General features: G+C 34.9%; 1 long non-coding RNA gene across 1 annotated transcript; it reads left to right on the plus strand.

The window, feature by feature from the left end:
• The first annotated feature begins 8,100 nt into the window (after window positions 1–8,100).
• Window positions 8,101–9,731, plus strand: LOC127162295 (uncharacterized). The gene is made up of 3 exons (XR_007827297.1): window positions 8,101–8,432; window positions 9,338–9,393; window positions 9,663–9,731. It is a non-coding gene; the product is annotated as an uncharacterized LOC127162295 (long non-coding RNA).
• Window positions 9,732–20,797: the final 11,066 nt, after the last annotated feature.

The following is a 20,797-nucleotide window of genomic DNA, read 5'->3' on the forward strand; positions in this document are numbered from 1 at the left end:
ATGGTTGATATAGTTGTCATAAACTGTCAAGTATATTTTCTACACATTCCTGTTAGTCTATTTATAAATTTGCCATGCATTGTGCAGGTGAATCTTGACTTTCACTAATAAGGGAATGTAGATTAACCAATAACAAACCAGTTCTCTGAAATTCCTCATAGAGTGCTGCATGCAAAAGCAAAGTTCTGCCTAAGGGGTGATTCCTGTGTTTGCCTTTCTAATTTTGTATTTTCGCTTTTGTGCATCTGTCATGTACAAACATCTGACAGACACCTGTAAGATGTCACTTTTACATACACTCTAAATCATAAACATCTTACAGTAAAGACATCTAATAAAAGTCTATTTGACACCTGGTAGGAAACGTGCAGATGAGCGAACACTCTAAAAAATAAATCTTGCAGATGTAAATGTAGACGTAAAATAGACGTCTTATTGGTGTACGTGTACTATCAGGGATATTTCTTTTTCTTGTCTGTCTCAATGACTTTGTAATGTGTTTTTTTTTCCTTTTCTTTTTTCTTTTTTTTTTTGTCCTATCCAGTCTCTTTCAATCAATATCTCACATACAGTAATGTGTACATTTGTACTTTTGAAATGGATATATGGCACATATAAGAATTGCAGCCTTCTGCATTTCAATACAGTAACTGTCATGCAAACTATTGCTATAGTTTACATCAGGTAATGCTAATAGAGTACACTGTTTGATTGACAACATGACTAAGCATTTTGACTATCTTGTTTGTGAACAATGACACAAGGACTTTTCATTCTGATGGCACTGATATATTCATTGACATGCATACTTACTTTTGGTAAATGAACTAAAGATTTTGAGTAAGTTACAGGCTTTTGCAGGTAATCAATTGCGTTGTGCTGTTTGTATGAATTGTTTTGAGAAATGCACATACTTCCTTGCACATGTTAAGGATGATTTGAGAAATGCACCAAAGCGACTGAGAAAAACTGTAATTTACAAGGCAGAATCAGAATCAAAAATCATGTCATTTGTGCACAAGAGTTTTATTAACAAAGGACTAACACATAACTAATCTAAACAAGCAAACATGAAATCACTCGTACATGGGGGAATGGTCAGTGAAAAGCCATTAGAGAGAGACAAGGAAATGAAGCTATGAAAAGAGTCAGTTAACCACCTGAGTGAAACCATCAGTGCTGTCTACAGCTTATACTAAACCTCTGTTTTGTTTAGTTAAATGTACGATACTTGCATTGCTTTGCTCTATGAACAAGTGTCTGAATGCAGTCTCGTGTGAAAGTCTTGATGGTTTGGAACAGTGGTGTTTTGGAATCGCGGTCACATCTTCCGTGTCTGAAGAGTGATGAACTCCAAAGATGTTCTGACTCGATGGTGACTGGGAGTTTCTTCCCATGTAAGAAGTGAAGAAGAACCAAGAGCTGAGAGGGACCCAGCTGAAGTCCTGTGATCTTTGGGGAATGGAAAGACAAGGCTGCAAGGCCTGGTGCAACTTAAAAAAGTCCCGACGAGTCCTAGCTCATTCTTCTCATCCTCTTAGGTTCTAAAAGAACCCCTGACTGACTGAGGCGAGTCACTCATGTGAGACGAGTGAAGAAACTAAAAAAAACACTAAAGAGAGAAATGTCTATTCGAGGACATTTCAATGAAGGTGAATTCCACGGTTTAGTGAAAATGTCTGGCTCTTTGTGGTTGAAAGCTACAACTCTGTCGGGCCCACCAGGCACGCCCCCCTGCCGGCTCAGGCTCCCCGTGGGTTCCTCCACACGGGCAGCAATTGGAAGATTTTGCAGAAGAAAGTGGGGGAAGAAGAGAGAGGGCCTTTAAGGTCTCTGGGGGGCTACACCTCCAGGAGGTCCGAGAGCCAATAGTGACATTGACTTTTGGAGGGAAAGTTTACAACTCTTTGTCTGTGAGCATGGTATTTTGCATATGTAATTCGATTGGGTGTTGATACAAAAAATACTAAGGATTTGTAAGGGAATCAACATATAATATACACCATCATTTAGATGATCAAAATACAAATTACAAAGAGACCAAACATGGCATAGATAAGTTATACTACACTAGAGATCTATCATAACAAATGCATACAACAGAATACAATGAAAACACAAAAATTGCAAGGCAGTAATAGTAAAATTATACACAGTGACCTGGGGCTATGTGTGATAGAAAGGTCAAGGATAGGTTTGTCTGTGAATGAATAGGAAAGAGTCAATTTTTATAGGCAAATGTAGTGTGCCCTGTTTGCATTCCTTGAAGCAATAAAACCCATGATATCAGATGGTTGCACTGGCAACTGAGCCCTCTCGGGGTGTTGTCTCCAGAACTCCAGCATGTAGCTGGCTTGTTGGTTTTAAAGATTATTTGTTAAATGTAACAAATAACTATATGTCTGATTGGTCCAGATGCTACATCACCTTAGTCAGTGATAATGGTCCTAAGATGCTGTCTCATTTCCTGGCCTGAAAGAGGAGTCAGCTGGAAGAGGCTGTGTGAGAAATGTTCTGCTGTGGTAGAGGAGTGAAGTAATGATTAAAAAAGAATGAGCAGTGTTGATAATGTTGTGAAACAAGTCGTCCCCGTTTTCTTAGTTATGAGCCACAACACTTCAATCACACCAAACTATCAGTCACTTCAAGACATTTTTGAGCAGTGAAGTTAATCAGATGAAAGGGGCGGAGTTATGGCCAGAAGTGTGTGTGTGTGTCATTTTTATCTCCATCTCACACACACTTGCTCCAGCATCAGTGTAACTGACAGTAATGGCGTTTCTGCTGTGGTTCTTCAGGCTGCTGACAGTCCTGATCGTGTGTTACAATATGTGTGTGATGTTTCATTACACACCCGACACACGCTCGTCCAGGTGAGCGCATGAACTCCAATACTTCAGCTTCATCTCTGAGCACATTAAGACTCTTCCTGTGAGTCACTGTGATGGTTTTTCCTTTGGAAAATCAAAATGCCATTTAATAATTGCTTAACTTTAAAGAAAGAAGCTTAAGATATAGATTTAAAAGAATGGACTACATTTAAATTTTTTATGACTCTACTCATTTTTTGCTTGTCATTGTGAAGGACTGTGTGATGTTTGAGAAATGTGCAGTGTGTCATTTTAAATTTTTATGTAATGTTTTAATCATTTTATATTGCTGGGAAAAGCCTGATATGGTTAGATGCAACTTTAAAATGATGTATTTCATTCTTCAAATGTATGGCTAATAATCACAAAAGCACAATTAATAACTAGATAAAAAAAAAAGGTTGTCAAGACAAACTTTAAGTTGACTTGAGAAAGCCGGACGAGAAAGTTTGAAAAAGTTGGAAAAGTTTGAAAAGTTTAAAAAGTTTAAAAAGTTAAGACGTTTTAAGAAAAAAAGTTTGAAGTTTGATGGTTTTCAGTCTGAAATAGTTTGAAGTTTAAAGTAGGTTTAAGTTTGAATGTTTTGAAGGCAATACAGTCTCAGATAGATAGATAGATAGATAGATAGACAGATAGATAATTAGATAGATAGATAGATAGATAGATAGACAGACAGATGGATAATTAGATAGATATCATGTTGTTAATGTTACTAACATGATTGACATGTAACCAGCATGATGTTATAATGATTAGCAAGTTACTAGCATGTTTCTAGCATGATTAGCAACTTATTAGCATGTAGTTAGCATTATTACCAAGTTACTAGCAAAGTTGCTAGCATGTTTCTAGCATGATTAGCAAGTTACTAGCATGTTGTTAGCATGATTACCAAGTTACTAACAAGTTGCTAGCATGATTAGCAAGTTACTAGCATGTTGCTAGCATGTTTGTAGCATGATTAGCAAGTTACTAACATGCTGCTAACATGATTCTAGCATGATTAACAGGTCGTTAGCATGTTTCTAGCATGATTAGCACGTTACTAGCATGTTTCTAGCATGATTAGCAAGTTACTAGCATGTTACTAGCATTATTAGCAAGATACTAGCATGTTGCTAGCATGATTAGCAAGTTACTATCATGTTGTTAGCATGTTGTTTGCATGATTAGCAAGTTACTAGCATGATTCTGGTTGCTAGCCATAGATAGATAGATAGTAATGGTCAGATTGCAGATAGATGATAGATTTGCTAGCATATTTCTCGCAAGATTAGCACATTGCTAGCATGTTTCTAGCATGATTAGCCAGTTGTTAGCATGTTGCTAGCATGTTTCTAACATTATTAGCAAGTTGCCAGCATATTTTTAGCATGATTAGCCTGTTGCTAGCATGTTTCTAGCATGATTAGCAAGTTGTTAATCTGTTCCTAGCATTTTTCTAGCATGATTAGCAAGTTGTTAATCTGTTCCTAGCATGTTTCTAGCAAGATTAGCAAGTTGTGAGCATGTTGCTAGCATGTTTTAACATGATTAGCAAGATGCTAGCATGTGTCTAGCATGATTAGCAACTTGTTGCATGTTTCTAGCATGATTAGCAAGTTGCTAGCATGTTTCTAACATGATTAACAAGTTGTTAGCATGTTGCTAGCATGTTTTACCAAGATTAGCAAGTCGCTAGCATGTTTCTAGCATGATTAACAAGTTGCTAGCATGTTTCTTGCATGATTAGCATGTTGCTAGCATGTTTCTAGCATGATTAGCAAGTTTTAACAGTTGAAGTTTGAATAGTGTTGGCTCATTTGAACATTGAACATTTTAGGAAAATCGTAAGTCCGATCAGTTAGAAAAGATATAGCATCTCGAGTCAGACCAGTCTGAAGATCTGGGCTGAGTTTGGGGTTTGTAGAGTTAAAGCTCTAGGAGGAGTAGCAGTCAGAAATTTTAGTCTCAGAAGAATAATAACTGGACGTTTAAATAGCATTTCAGTAAGTTGGCTTTCAACTTAATAACACCCAAGTGCACAAATGGAAACACATTTACCAAGTTGGTTTCAAACAACTAGTTCAAAACTGTCTTAATATTTTAGAATATCATTTCAAAAATCCAAACTAATGTTCTAAACAGCTTTTCTGTTGCTCAAACAGTAGATAATGTCAGTGCCACTGGGTTTGTTTGCCAGGGAAATCAAGATCTGATAAAAATGTGTACATAGAATGTGAACGCAAAACTGCTTTGTAAATTAAATTACAGCAGTGCTGCTGTAAAAATTAAAGTAACTGGCTGGCAACCCTGCTGCCAGTGTGAGGCACATTAAGGTGGATCTTTTCCTGATAATAGAAACTAGTGTCAGTCTGGAGCATGAGCTTTGTTTTAGTGAAACAAAATGAAGACATATACTTACCAAGAAGGATCAAGGAGTCACAGCCAGGTTACCCATTTTCTCAAGGTCAGAAGGAGTGGCAGACATCTATAGAAAACAATTTCTAGCAGAATTCAAGAATGCTAATTTACTTATTTACTTACCTGTATGCTGATTTAAACTCTGATGATGCGATAGATGATATTTAATGGAGATGAGATGTCTGTTTGTCCCTACAATGCAAACTTTACCAAACTTTAATACCAACAGACATACAGTAAATGGAAGATAAAGGCAATTAATCGCATGGTTTAGCCAGTTTTCTGCGATTCTTTGGTCTGATACTTTAATATCAGACAAAATTACTGGTAATTAATCATACCTTTATGTTCCTTTTGAAGTTTGAAGGTTTGGTTCCCACTGGTCTTCCATATGGGCAAAACAGACATCAGTTCTCCACGACAATATCTTCATTTGTCCTCCAGGAGAAAATCCTATGAGTTTGAGACACCATAAGGTTGAGTAAATAATGAGATAACCATTTTAGGTGAATGATTTCTTGAACAAACAATAGGCAAACACATTTTCTTAAAGAATGAGTCATTTGCTTCTCTACAAAGTCAGGCTTTGAACTACAAGGATAAGGAAAACATAATGTAAAGAATAGATAGCTTCTCTAGTTAACTAATTACAGACATCCCCCACAAAAATTAAATTAAAGTTTAAAAATAAAATAAAAACCGACAGATTCTTTCTGTCCATCTGCCGCTATTTTTGCAATCGCTAGCAGTGCTTTGAATACGTTCACAGTAATCATGCAAGAATTAAGAATTTTGTTCATACACATGCATCTTTTGCTTAGATGAAGTTTGGGACATGTTTCAGTTACATAAATTGTGTGACGGTAATAAATAACAAATCAAATGCAGTCAGAGTATATGCTTACGAGCTAACAATGCTATCATATCTTACTCAGTTACTGTTCCATGATTAAAACATGCTATCCTTTCATCAAATTATGCTTTGCAAAAGCTTAATTGGATGTTTAAACATTATTTTTTAAAATATGTACATTGGAAAAAAACAAAAAAAGGCAGAGCAGCAAAATGACCTTGTGTAGATAAACCAAAATGTCATACTGTCCCTGTACAGGGGAAAATATGGTATTATGCTGGTCAACATATCCCACAAGGCATTGCAAAATACAGTAACTTACTGTTATTATATCCTTTCAACTGACTATTTCAAATATAGTGAATTAAGCTACAAACTCCATCATGATGCACAATGTTTCCATCTAACATGTATTTTGAGCTGCAGCTTGTCATATTAATGTGTTAGTTAGAAGTAAACCGGTTGTTTGTAGATTTGTGTTGTATGTTTTTTTTTTTTTTTTTTGCTTATTTCAGTTTATGTCATAAAACTAGCTAGCTAAGTCAGTAGTAGTACTGACAGTGTCGTGTAAACATGACTGAAGATGCGAAAAGAGGAACAGATAAACCCAATCAATTGAGAGAGTCATTCACGCTGGAACCGCTTCGATTTCAAACTCGTGACCTCGATCATTCAGTTCAAGCGATTCACTAGCAAAAACCAGATCAAAAGAGCCATTCCTTTTCGAATTTCAACATTGCTTGTATTGATTTTAAAAAGCATGTAGTGAAGGGTGAAACGGAGCTTTTCGAAAATCTGAATCAGTTGCGGTGTGTTAGAATTTAATATCTAACTTGATTAACTGCCGAGATTCGTTTTTGGTTGAGCGATGGAGCACAGAGTCAGGATCCTGGACCATTGAGATGACCACACACAGAGAAAGTGTAATTCACTCAAAGGCACTTTATTGAAGAAAGACTCTAATATTTATATGGTAACAATAGGGAAGTGAAAGATCAAACATCACACCCTTCAGGAAACACAACAGTACATCATGTCCTATGATTCTCTAGGCTAGACTTGTGTCATGTCTGCTTTTCAGGTTAGTATGAAAAGTGCACAGGAGGTCAGGATTATTACAATCTCACACGGTGCAAATTTGATTCACTGTTTCAAAGCGCTCCAATCTAATCGCATTTCGCAAACCATTTGATTCAGATGGCGACTTAAAATCGTGCATTGTGTTTCGTGAATTATTTGATTTAGATCGGGATTTTGGAGCGGGTTTGCGAATTATTTGATTATATCGGAATTTAGGAGTGGGTTCGCGAATCTCTTGATTCACATCAAAACTTCCCAGCTAACAATAGCCGTCATTTCACCGTCTCGGTTAACTATAGACCCGATATAGTCCGGCTATGTGTGACCCCCTTCTAGCCCAAAAACCTTGAATTTTGATACATGTCATTGTTTTGGCAAAATAACTTGAGAGATGTATGATATTCCATCACGTAAGCAAAGTGAACAGCGTTTACAATCTGTTTGATTTCATTTCTTTGACATGTTCTATGTGTAGCCTGTTTGTAGCCAAGATTTAGCTCGTAGTCAGACCAGCTATTTGTAGCCCACTCATAGTCAAATCTGATTCATTGTAGTTTTTGGTCAGGCAGCGCATGAGATGGTTGATATACCATCATGTTTGCAGTGTCAATAATATCTACTAAGATGTCAGTGTCATTTCATGACATGATATATATGTAGCCACGTTTTGGCTCTGAGCTGGATGGGTTACATGTAGTCTGCTTTTAGCCCAACCGGCGAAATCAATGTAATCAGTGTCTAATTTTAACAGCTTGGCTATAGCCCAGTATCAGACCAGCGATGAGCATGGCCAAAATAGTCTTAAAATTTTTTATATTTTATTTCATTATTTTATAGCATTATTAAATAATGCATTATTAATTATGCCAAAATAATGCTAATTTAAATGTTTCAAAAGTTTAATTGCATTTAATAATATGATGTCATGCATTCCACAGGCTGTTAAATGTAACATTCATACACATTATACAATATAATTTGACTTTCTTTCAATTTATAAATAAATATGCAATAACAATTCCCAACCGCTAGATGGCAATTGTCGCCCTACTGAGACGTGACTACTGGCAACGCGAGACTTGAAAGTTAGTTGAGATCACTGTCGCAAGATCCAGCGATAATTCCGCCGTTTTGAATTTTGTTTTTACACGAGAGAACACTACGTTTACCTGTGGGAAAACAACGGGCAAACAACAAACGATAAAGGACTTTCCTGCTTGGACTTGGTAAGTATATGTGTTCATTGTTTATCTATACTTTATTTGTTATCATGTGTAGGAACCGTGACATTTTAGTGAAGGGAGCAGATCATAGATGATAGTGATCCCTATGGACTAGGTCCCACAGTACAGCATGTGATCAGAGGATTCATTGCAAAATTTAATGGATAATAGAGTGAAAGTTCATTTGTATGTGTTTACAAACTCACGCGATTTTAAAACAGCAAAACAGCAAACAACAGAACAATAGCTTTGATTAATCTATATTAATTTATACAGTGAACACACATTCAGAAGAATTTGACAAATTGAGGAGGAGTTTCTACATCTGGAATAGCTGTTGAAAAAAAGAGGAGATCTGGGCAGCAATGGTGTAAAAAAAGAAAAAAAAAAAACTCTCCAAAACAACATATCTTCACTAGAGCTCTCATCTTTGACAAAGTCAATCATTTATTTTAACTATAATATTGAATTTATGACTGAACAATGGCTTGTTACATACAGAGCATGAGCTCATTGGATAGAATATCTTTGTTATTGTACAAGTACAATAAGATTTAGTTTGAAATTTCCAAATTGATACTAAAGCTCAAAAATAAAAATGATTTCAAATTGCAATATAAAATGTTCAATTATAAAAAGTTTGCACCGGTATTAAAATAGTGCAAATAGCTAAGATGTGCAATGCAGCATTAAAACCTAACCGTACAATCAGAAGACATAATGTAATAAAAGCGGTAGGGGTGAATAATTATTCCATGTACATTTAAGGTTAATGTGTGTACTGGGTTACATTTTAGATACAGCAGCATCACTGTGTTGTTATGAAATTAGTTGTGCCAGACAATTTTGGACACTTTTACACTGACGCATATAATAATACCTGCCTGACACTGGCATGTGTTATTCAGGTGTGCAGAATTGAATGAAGAAATCTCAAAGACAGTGCCAGAAGGATGCTGGAAAGGTAAAGTCTTCAAAGTGTGCCATATTAATCAAACATTGTGGTGTCAATATATAATAAGTTACAGCGCAAATCAGAAATGTAAAAAATAATTCCTTTACTGGTCATTTTGAAATGTCAGTGAACTTTGTCCGCAATTGTTAACCACCTCAATCTGTATTATATTTTAGGGTTTTAAAAATTCCCTCATGTTCCCTCATATTCAGACCTTTCTCTCTCAGTTCTCTCTCAAAAAGCTTTTCTTATGCTAATTGTTTTTTCTTATTTTGCAGATGCAGTGATGACCAACTTGTACTTGAGTTGTACTTGAGGAATGCAGTTGGGAAACATTTTATACAAGGAAAAAAAACAATAATTAACAATTTCCTTCAAGTTCACTGTTGGTTGTTTTATTTGTTAAGATAAGTAAACCAATAAATTGATTAATCTTTTTTTAATCTAATTTTTTTTTTACGTTGTCATTTATCCGTTTTAATGTTAAGTGTGATAACATGCTCTTGATTTGTACTATTTATTTCTTTTAAATATCATAAGGTATTTAATATATATATATATATATATATATATATATATATATATATATATATATATTATCTTAAGTTGTTAAATTCCATATTTTTATCATAATATTTATATTTGAGTGTAATGCATTTATATTTTATTTTGTCATTAATTCTTTTGCATTTTTATAATTTTGTATTGTCTTAAGTTGTTAATGTTATTTTTCTTAATAAAAGCTGTATATGTAGTTTGTTTGGATGGATGGCCATTTTGTTGTGTTTTAGATGTATATATGTAGGCGTTCATTAGCTGTCTGTTTGATGACTAGTCTATTATTGGACTATGTTTAGATGTCTATTAAATTTTCACTGACAGCCCAAATTCAGTCTAGTTTTAGCCTAGATGCAGATTCAATGTCTATTAGACATTCAGATGTATTCGTTTAATAGTGGTCTAAATTATGTCGTCTATTATTGGACTATGTTTAGACGTCTATTAAATTTTCACTGACAGCCCAATGACAACCTTATTTTAGCCTAGACGTCTGGGCTGTGTTTCAACGGCTAATAGACGTTTTTTTAGACCAAAAATTGTTTGCTGGGTTCGGATCGCATATCACAGATCATTTGATTCAGATCGGAACTTCAGAGCGGGTTCGCAAATCATTTCGCGAATCAAATGATCCATGCTCCGAGTCCTGATCTGAAGTTATGGCTCGCGAATCATTGTTCAGATTGGCACTTTGGTGCTGGTTTGTGAATCTTTTTTGTTTTGTTTTTTTTTTAAGATTTTTTTTTTCATTAAACAATAAAAAACAACCAATAAGGCAGCAATAAAAATATAATAAAAAAAAAAAACGAAGTGTACAGAAATACAAATCCCTTTAAAAAAATTAACTGGTTTTATTCTAGTTAAAGTAATTATGTTATTTTGTATAACCACGGTTTTACTGTAAATGTGTATTGTAGCAAAACTATAGTTTCCAATGTTTCTTCATTTTGATGAAAATATAATTACATTTTGTGTATGATTGTTTTTTTCTCTGAATTATTGTTATTATTTTGATTTTATTCTAATCCCCTATATACATTTCTAAGTCTACCTGGGCGGTGGGGGGTGATGTATATTTTATTGTATATTGTAACACTTTTGGTATTAAACTAATTATTTAATTTAAAAAAAAGGGTTTCAGCGCAATGATTCCTTGAATCATGTTGAGAACATCAATACCAATTATGCCATTCTCGGCTGAACTTCCTGTCTGCCGTTTAGATTTTCTTTGAAAACCTACTTTTTTAAACTCTATAGACTAGTCTAAATTTCAAATCAAATCATCTTCAGACAATGTTGGCAAAAAGCAACGAATTTTGATTTTTGTTTAGCACATTAACAAATTTGATACAATGATCCCAAACTGCATCTCAGGCTGTATCTCATCATCACCTCACACTGACGGCAACAGATCAATATGGTAAGAGCGCCACCTGTTGGTCAAAAGCGATAAACCAGTAAATTATAATAATTGTATTGATGATTTTTCAACCATTCAACCATAAAACTTCTTAAAATGTCTTTAATTACTGATTGTTGCAGTTGGTCTGATGCTCCTTTCATGCTTGTCTCTAGTGTACTGGTCCCTTTAGCTGCTGCTAGCAGATGGTTGGCCAGCGATGGAAGACAGTAAGGTAAGAGAAACTCTCTTAAATAAAAATACATTAAATAAGCAGCGGTTTCATCCGACTGTTTCTCTCCAACAGACTCATCGTGTATTTACTCCCACAGTGAGTGGAAATGTTATTTCTGAATATTCAAAACGTTCAAAAATGTTTAAAAAACCTTTTCTTGGTTTTGTGAATGTTATGTCAACATTAAGGAGAACGTTCCATTTTATTGTTTTGCAAACATTATGGTAATATTGCTTTTTAATGTTCTCTAAACCATCTTTGATGAACATCCATATAAAAACGTTCCATAATGTATAAATAATGTTTTTATTCCGGCGCTTTGAGAATGTTATAGATTATATCACTCTGAATGACCGTTCTATTAACATAACAGGAATAATATTTGTTCATATCAAGAATCATAACTTTGAGAGAACCTTCCCAGAACATTCTGAGATTGTTCTGGCCATCCAACAGGACTGAACGTTCTTTTGCAACAGGTAAACTCCATCTCAACATAAGAATATACTACATTTATATTAAAACGTTTAATACATAAAATTAAATACAGAACAGCATTTTTAACTGACAAAATTGCATAACGCAAATGGTAAGGTCTTTAACATATGAACTGGTTTACTGTCACACACACAAGCACGGAGATGAAGACAGAATGTAGCCTTTAATGAATCCACAGGCAAATAATCCACATAAAAGAAAAGCAGCAACACATCCAACTTCAATACCATGTGCTGTTAAAAGAACCCAACCATGGCCTCTCTTATATAACGAAAATTTCACTCTCCACCCCATTTAGCGCCATTGCCAGTTTAAAAAAAGTTAGTGTTCATGCTGCCTTAAAATTTTAAATTTAGTCAGCTCCAAGTTTGCAGTTACTTCATATTTCAAACTGACTACATTTAAAATTCAAGGCAGAACACTAACGTCAACAAAAAAAATCGTTACAATTCGGTTGTGTTCGATTTGTGCCATTAGAATATTAAACATGGATTCCCCACGAATATTCGTTAATATTTTTAATGGCAAAGTGGCTGTATTAATTTTCGTTTCTCTAAGTTATTTTAGAAATATGTTTGGAACAGTTTATGCTTGTTAAATTCTTTTTTTTTTTTTTTTTTCTTTTGCCGACCAAGCCGCCAGCAGCACAGTGAGCTGATCATATATGTTCTAGCCTTCTCAAAATCAACACGACTTGCCTAAAATAAAAAATATATAAAATATGTAAATATAAAACAATTAATGCATTTCACAATATTAATTTAAACATTCAACATATAAATGTGCGCTTTTAGGCGCATTTTAATCCATGCGGAGTGTGGAAGCTACAGCGCGCAGACATGGAGGCGCCGGCAATATTGCTTGCGATTTTTTAATTAATATCTACGCCATCATTTTTGCTAAAGGTAAGAGTAATACATCATTCAGAACTGCAAAGAGTCTACTTTGATTTTGTGTGCACTCACAACATCAACAAAACATTCGTTTTCATTGAATTTAGATTTTTTTTTTCAACTTGCATTAAAATATATACAAATACGTACAAATATAGATTTACCTCGTTGATTAGCTACAGTAGTATCTATCAATTTCTTGTAGTCTTTTTCCAATGACCGGTAATTTGTCCTACCATGCACACATTCAGCAGTCTATAGCTTAAGCCTATTTTATCTACGAGCCCTTTTTCCACAGTCCGTTTTAGTTTTCCACAGTCCGTTTTCGTTTTCCACAGTCCTTTTTCGTTTTCTTATGCAGTGCGGTAAATAATCGTTTATAAGGGGGACAGAAAAACTTTACCATATTAGCTATTAAATGCAGTCATGCCATGCAATTACATTTAGGCTACATGTTTCCTATAGATAATAGTATATTAAGTGCTTAAGTTTTCTTCTTTTAAATATCCAATTTAAGACGAATTTTAGTTACAACCAGGATTTCTGGCACACATCGAGCACAAATAAACACGCAATTTTGTGTGGGGAACGATTTGAATTAGGCTATATAATTATATATAGGCTATACAATATGCCTTGAAATTTAAATTTAGTCAACTTTAAATGAAGTTAGTGAAAACTAACTTTAAAAAACTAAGTGAAAAGACTACATTTTAAATTTTAAGGCAGCACGAACACTAACTTTAAAAAAAAAAAAACTCTGCAGTGGCACTAAATGGAGTGGACAGTGAAATTTTCGTTATATTTAAAAAGAGGTCATGGTTACATGGTTTCTTTTAACGGCACAAACGGGCACAAATCGAGCACAAACGAACGGCACCGGTTTGGAGAGATTTGGACGACATGGGGTGTAGAGTGACGTCACTGCCTCAAATTGTTTTTGTTATTATTAAGAAGGGGAAATATAGTTGACGTTCATTTCAACGGCACAAACCGACACAAATCGAGCACAAAGGAATGACACCAGTTTTGTGTGATTTAGACGAACTGGGGTGGAGAGTGACGTCACAGCTCCGGAAATATTTTGGTTATATCTAGGGAAGGAAAACAGATACCGTCTTTATTTTAACGTCACAAACGGGCACAAATCGAGCACAAACGAACTGCGCCGGTTTGGAACGATCTGGACGACATGGGGTGGAGAGTGACGTCACACAGTCAAAAAAATAATGTTTAATATCTTAAACACCAAACCAGCACAAACGTTCGTTTTTGCGGCACAAATCAGCACAAACGTAGCACAAACGAATTGCATAGTTTTAGTCATTATTTCTTTTTATGGGGTGCCAACTTCACGGAGGTGTGTGACAACATAAACACTTTTATAAGAGTGTTAATAAAAGTGTTGATAAAAGCTCCAATAAAAGTTTGTCTCATGTTCTGTATCCTCTTTTCGTCAGATTCACACAGAATTATTGCCTTCAGTAAAGTTTGTCAGTTCACTTAACTCATCTGTAATGATAAAACACTCCTTCCAGGGATTGTGGGCATAATATACACATACATCATAGTACCCCAAAACATATAATACAGACAAAACACAGTCCCAATCAAACACATTCAAGCAGTTCATATTCAGGGTGTGCTTCTAATGTCAAATCAAACTGATTTAATCTTCACATTTTTTTTCTGTAGGTTTTACCTGATCGCTTGTCCAGTTTTTAAGCATGCTTGTTATTAATTTTTTTGTTTGTTTGTTTGTTTTTTTTAACATCTCTGTTTATGGTTTTCAGCTGAGACGCTGTGCTGTACTAATAGTGTGTGATCACTTATCACAGGTTCAGATAAAAGCATGTAGCTGTTATTATCTTTAGGCTCTACTGTATATATAATTGCAAGTCACTTGTTTAAGTCTTTTGTTTTGGAGTCGTTTTCTGTAAGCATACATCAGTTTGTACTTGTTAACTCTAAATGTTATTATTCTTTATCTTTTTCTCATTTCAAATAATTCTCTTATGACCCTAGCTCTATTGTCTTATTTTTATCTTTTACTCTTCCTCAGAAGAAAGGTCAGTTTATCAAATGAAACACTGATAGACTTTCAAGCCCACAGAAAAATAAACCGGATGGACAGACAGAAGCGAGAAGTGGCATAATGGGAATGTGGAGCCCAGTAAACATTAAAAACATTGAAACATGCTGGTTTTATCCAATTAGGGTCACAATTTTATTATATTCAGATCGTTCCTGATGCATCCTTGACCAGTCAACCTCGCCCCTATTTATCTCATTTAATTCTAACTAGATTTAACCCCTATCTGACTGAGAGCTAAGTTCGGTGTAACCCTGTCTGAGATTTAAGGAAATCAAGAGTTGGTTATGCAGTTTTACACTAGAGCCGCTCTCTAGCCAGATGTGGGTCCCTTTACATTCAGCTAATTCTAATTTCTTTTAAAGAGGAAGATTTCAACAAATAGTACTGAAATCTAATTAGAATTCAAAAGAACTGAATCTTAGTGCCATAAATATTGTGTTTCCAAAGTTTGTGTGCCTGTAAGATTCTAACTATTAACAAATGGCCCTTCAGATCCATAGATATGGGATATGTAATGACAGCATGATTGGTGTAAAACATTATTTTTTTTTTGTTTAGTTTGGAAACTTTTCAGATGACTTTTGCTGAGCCCTTTTGTTTCTCTTTTATAAAATGATTAAGCAAATCTTTTCTTCCATATAATGAAGTATGTCCGCGTGTAACAGATTATCAAAAATGGAATGAATGTAGGGCAGGACTTGGTTCTTTCGTCAGATTGGATGTTGAGATGTGGGCGTGGCTCTCAAAAGTGGAGGTGATTGGATTGTAAGAATGGGGCAGTGCTTAAGAGGACTAAATGATTGGAGAAAGCCTGCATAGGATACTGATGATTTTGAAAACTTGACTGAATCGCTTTAGTAACTTTATATGATATTAGTAACTATTGTTTCTGTAGTAACTTATACTATATATCCAGCTAACAATTTTTGGTTCCCAGAACGTTCGTTTTTGGTTCCCGGAAAGTTATTTTGTTGAGGTTTGTTTTTGGTTGGCCAGAAATGTTCTATCAATGGAAACAGAACGTTTTGGGTTGTATAACGTTATTTTAACGTTCGTCTAACTTTTTTTTACTCCAATGTGATCACTCCGTTGTACATCAGAAATCATCCAGCACACTCACGACCCAGTATATAAGCGACATGGAAATAATCTGTATAGACGCCTAATCAGTACTGGAAAAACCACATCTTGTTTTTATCTATAATTTAATTAACAAAAAAATAATCTGAGCACATCAACTATCATTTGTAAGATTACACAACATTAAATCTGTCCATTACCGGGTACAGATGTTACATCAGCACCAAATAAAAATGATTTCAGCACAATGTATGTCACGTTGTTGCAAGGATGAGACCAGAAACAGAGATTAGGTGCAAACCAACAGGGAGTTTTATTGACAATGATGATATTCTGGAGTGCAGCTCGTGCAGATCAGAGGCGCGCATTAAATGAAGATCAAACAAACCCACAAATTCATGGTCTCCGCATTAAACGAATCTGTAAAGGTCACTTGCACAAATAAATCTGACTTAACTTGAATTCACACAGGTGTTCTAGCAGAAGAAGACCTGAAGTTCCTCATGTTAATTATAAAAATGATCCACTAACCACAAACAGTCAAACAATGCTGAATGTCTTCATTTACAGCACACTTTTAGCATGTCAGACCATACAAGCTACTTTAAATGTGTGCTTTTTCTTCTTAAAGTCAGTGTCTGCCGTTCAGACATTTTAAAATGTGACTTTTAAGTGTCCTAACACTTGTTTGGACCGCTGTGCATCACATTCCTCTTGTTAGTTTATCTTTAGAAGGACTGGAGATGAACTATGTTTTTCATTTCCCAGACTGTTTAATTTCTATAGGCAAATGTTTAGGTTTTCCTGTAGTGATGATTTTGGGTGTGTTTAACATCATCATAAATACAACTTTCCTGTAAATTACATAATGGACATGTTCCTAAATCAACATTCATTAAACATACGCTGCGCTAAAATCAGACGCAAGTTCTCCGGCATCACGTCCGTCAAAAGGTGAAACAAGTGCTCCTTACGTGCTCTTTTCCGTACAGCGAAAGTGAAAGACGGCTGTCAACCACCAGATATTCCATAAATGATCATAAAAGTTCATAAAAGTATCATTTATAAGTGCATATGTGAGGCGTTCGATTGTTCAAAGCTCAGCAGATGACGATCAAGAAGAAATCAGGTAGGGCGAGGCGTTCTTTAGAGTTTATTGGTTCTGCTGTTATCATCACAGACATCTAACCGCCTTTTACTGAACACTGATCTGTGGGAAATTAAATCATAAACGTTTATGCTAATGAAAATGCTTGTTTCTGGACTTTTACTCATTGCATTGAAGATGTAGCCTATTTATAAATAATATGTTTTTCTTTAAACAGTGGCGGCTGGTGGGAAATATTCTAGGTAGGGCGCCACGTCCAACAGTTTTAGCATACATCCCAGTATGATTTATCCCAGCATAACAAAGTGAAAAAATATTAAGACGTGAAACATTTTAAATGAATTGTTTTACCATGATTAAGGATTTGACAATGATACTCACAAAATATTTTTTAAAATATTTTTTAAGATACTTTTTTTAATTTTCATAATTCACAATTTATGTATGCAACAACAAAATCTATGAGGAAAAAACGAATGTCACATTTGTTTAGAGCATCTTCTGTGACTACAAGTAAAGCTGAAATGCCAACAGACCACTACCCTTACCAAAAAGAAGTATGCTTCAAGTTTATTTTATTAAGTATACTTAAGTGAAGGTCAAGTATATTTTTAAGTATACTTTCTGTAGTAAGTATACAAATATCAGCATACTAGTAGTATACTTTTCAGTGTACTACTTTAATACTCCTTGGGACTAAATTGGCCCACTTTCTAGTATATAATACTTTTAAGTATACTTTAAGTATAACAGTACTAAACTTTGAGTACACAACTAGTTTACGTCTATGTTTTCAGTTTGTAATGCAAGTATACTAAAAGTGAACTAATAGATATACTGATAGTTTACTAATTAAATACTTTTTAATGCATTTTTAGTACACTTTGAGGTATAGTCTCAGTAAAATACTAGATTAGTAGTTCTATACTGTAAGTATACTCGTAAGTTTTCTTTAAGTGAAATTTGTATCACACTTTAAGTATACAACTATTTCTTCTGACAAGGGTTTTTAGTTTCAAGAAAATAGCATTTTTTAGTATTTGAGACTCAAAATGTTTCGTAAAATGGAAAATATGTATTTGAGTTTTTTACAGTGTGGAAGCTTCTGTTTTGGTTTCTTCTTCACTTGTGTTTTGGAAATTTTGTAGAGAGGATGTGTAATAGCATCTCTCATGTATAACAATGAAAACACAGATTCTCAGAGCACAAGTATTGCTCAAATATATGTAGACTTTTTCTACAGTATAAGTCAAGTATACTGAAATGTCATTTTAAGTATATTTCTGAGAAGTATATAAAGCACATTTCTGAGAAGTACATAAAAAGTAGACTGAAAGTATATTTTCCTATTTTTAGTTTAAAAGAAGTATACTAATCGCACACTTGAACAAACATCTTTTTTCCGTAAGGGTATCCAAGACTGTAGATAAACAAAGACGGTTCACTCCTGTTACTTATGAATGCGAGAAACTGGAACACGCAATATGAATAGTCCCGCCTTCTGAATAAATCGCTGATTGGTAAAGTCATCGTGTCACTGCAGCTGCGTTAGAAGCTCAGGTTCCCTTTAGAAACTTGAAACTAGCGCTTATGGCTGCACATGCGCATTGGCTGGTCTAAGCTGAAAAATAAGCTTTTTTTTTTTTTTTACTTCATTTGAGCATTAGGAAAAACATTCATGAGGCAATTCATTTCAGGTTTTGTTCAGATTTGAAATATGTTCAAATAATTTTGAGTTTAGCAGGCAGTTTTGACATTTTTAGGATTCCCTTTTTCATTTCCATAAGACTTGGTCTTGGATGAGCTGCAGTATACTGCCACCCAAAACTCAGGAAGAACTGATGATGGCACAGTTTGATCTTTGGCTGACCAATCAGCATAAAGTTTCATTCCCGCCCACCTGTAGAAATTGTGTGATACACAGATTTTTATGATATGCTTTTTTTAGAAAATTGGAATTATATTATCAATATTATGCAATTTGGCTAATTTGATGTCTACAGTTTATTAAAAGCTTATTTCAAATTCTGCCAAAAAAAAAAAAAAAGTTTATGATAAAAAAAAATTCACATTTCAGCATTAGAATAATTATGGAAATGTTCTCTTTAGGTTATTAAAAGAAGAACCTATAGGGAATGTTCCTAGAATGTTCTTATTTGGTTCCCAAAAAACAAATGGAACCACATGGCAACGTTAGGGGAACGCGTCTCATAAATGAGCCTAATGTCACTGCATTAGCTGATTTAGTAGTATTTGGCCTATTCCTGTTTTGCAGAACACTTCAAATTGATGTTTGTGCTGCTGTTTTCCCTCCAAAGTGATGTTACTTCCTGTCTGGAGGATGATGTCAGCTTTTGTCACTTGAATGGATTTAAATAGCACACTAACGGGTGGGAAATTGATTTTCTGAATAGAATTTATGAGTTTCGTTGTAGATTATTATTGCAGATCTGTACCATTAAATGATGTGCGGTCACTTGTTTTTTTTTTTTTTACAGCAGTTTAAAAGACTGAAACAGCTGCAGTCTGAATAGGTAAAACGCCACATGGCTGTATATACAGTGTGTTATAGTTACACTCATAAACCATCTTTTATCTGCTGAGGATCCTGACGTGTTGTGCTGTATCTGCTGTTGCTGTGCAACCACTGATAAATGCGAAACCAGAAATGAGAAGACGCTCTTAATGAGCAGATTGTTTTGTGAATGCATAACCCGATAGTAAAACAATAAGGCAAATGCAGCAGCGATTAAAAAAAAAAAAAAAAAAACACCAACATGTCAAACCAACATATTGACTCTCATGTTTAATTCAGTGTTTCTTGCCTATTCCTCTAATTATTTGTGGCCCCATTAGTTCACATTAATGAATGCATTATCTAACAATTGTCATGCACAAACAGGGATGAGACCAGAAGCAGCGGTAAGTACAAACAAGTGGGATCTTTATTAACAGATTGATAAAGATCAGAAGGCAAGATGTAATGTCTAGGGAATCTTATCTGACTGTCCTTGAGTAGATGAGTAAAGTCCAAAGGGGTGAGCAGTGTAGCAGCAGAGTAGCACCAGAGAGTCTAATAACAAACAGCATGGGGTCTGGTCCCTGCGTATCGTGGTGACGAGATACATAGCAGACTGTCGTCACTAAATGGCTGGATGTCTAAGTGGTGCCCGCAGAATAACATAGGTTTCATAGACAATTGGACAAGTTTTTGGGGCAGACCTGACCTGTTGAAAAGAGATGGTCTTCATCCCTCCAGGGGTGGTGCCGCTCTTCTCTCTAGTAATATGGCATATAGTCTTAGAGTTTGCACTTGACTAACTGGGGCCCAGGTCAGGGAGAGGTGTTTCTACAATTTATAGCAATATTTTCAGTGTTTCTCAGAGAGCGGGCTTCAAGTATAACTCGTTTGAAGTAATGGTGCTTCATGTAACATTATCCACAAGTGTTAATGATAAATCCCCCATGACGTTTGTACTTGCTACTGTATACAGGCCACCAGGGCACCATACAGATTTTCTTAAAGAATTTGCTGATTTTATATCTG

The sequence above is a fragment of the Labeo rohita genome, unplaced genomic scaffold, assembly GCF_022985175.1.
Source record: "Labeo rohita strain BAU-BD-2019 unplaced genomic scaffold, IGBB_LRoh.1.0 scaffold_88, whole genome shotgun sequence".
In the NCBI taxonomy this organism is placed as follows: domain Eukaryota; kingdom Metazoa; phylum Chordata; class Actinopteri; order Cypriniformes; family Cyprinidae; genus Labeo; species Labeo rohita.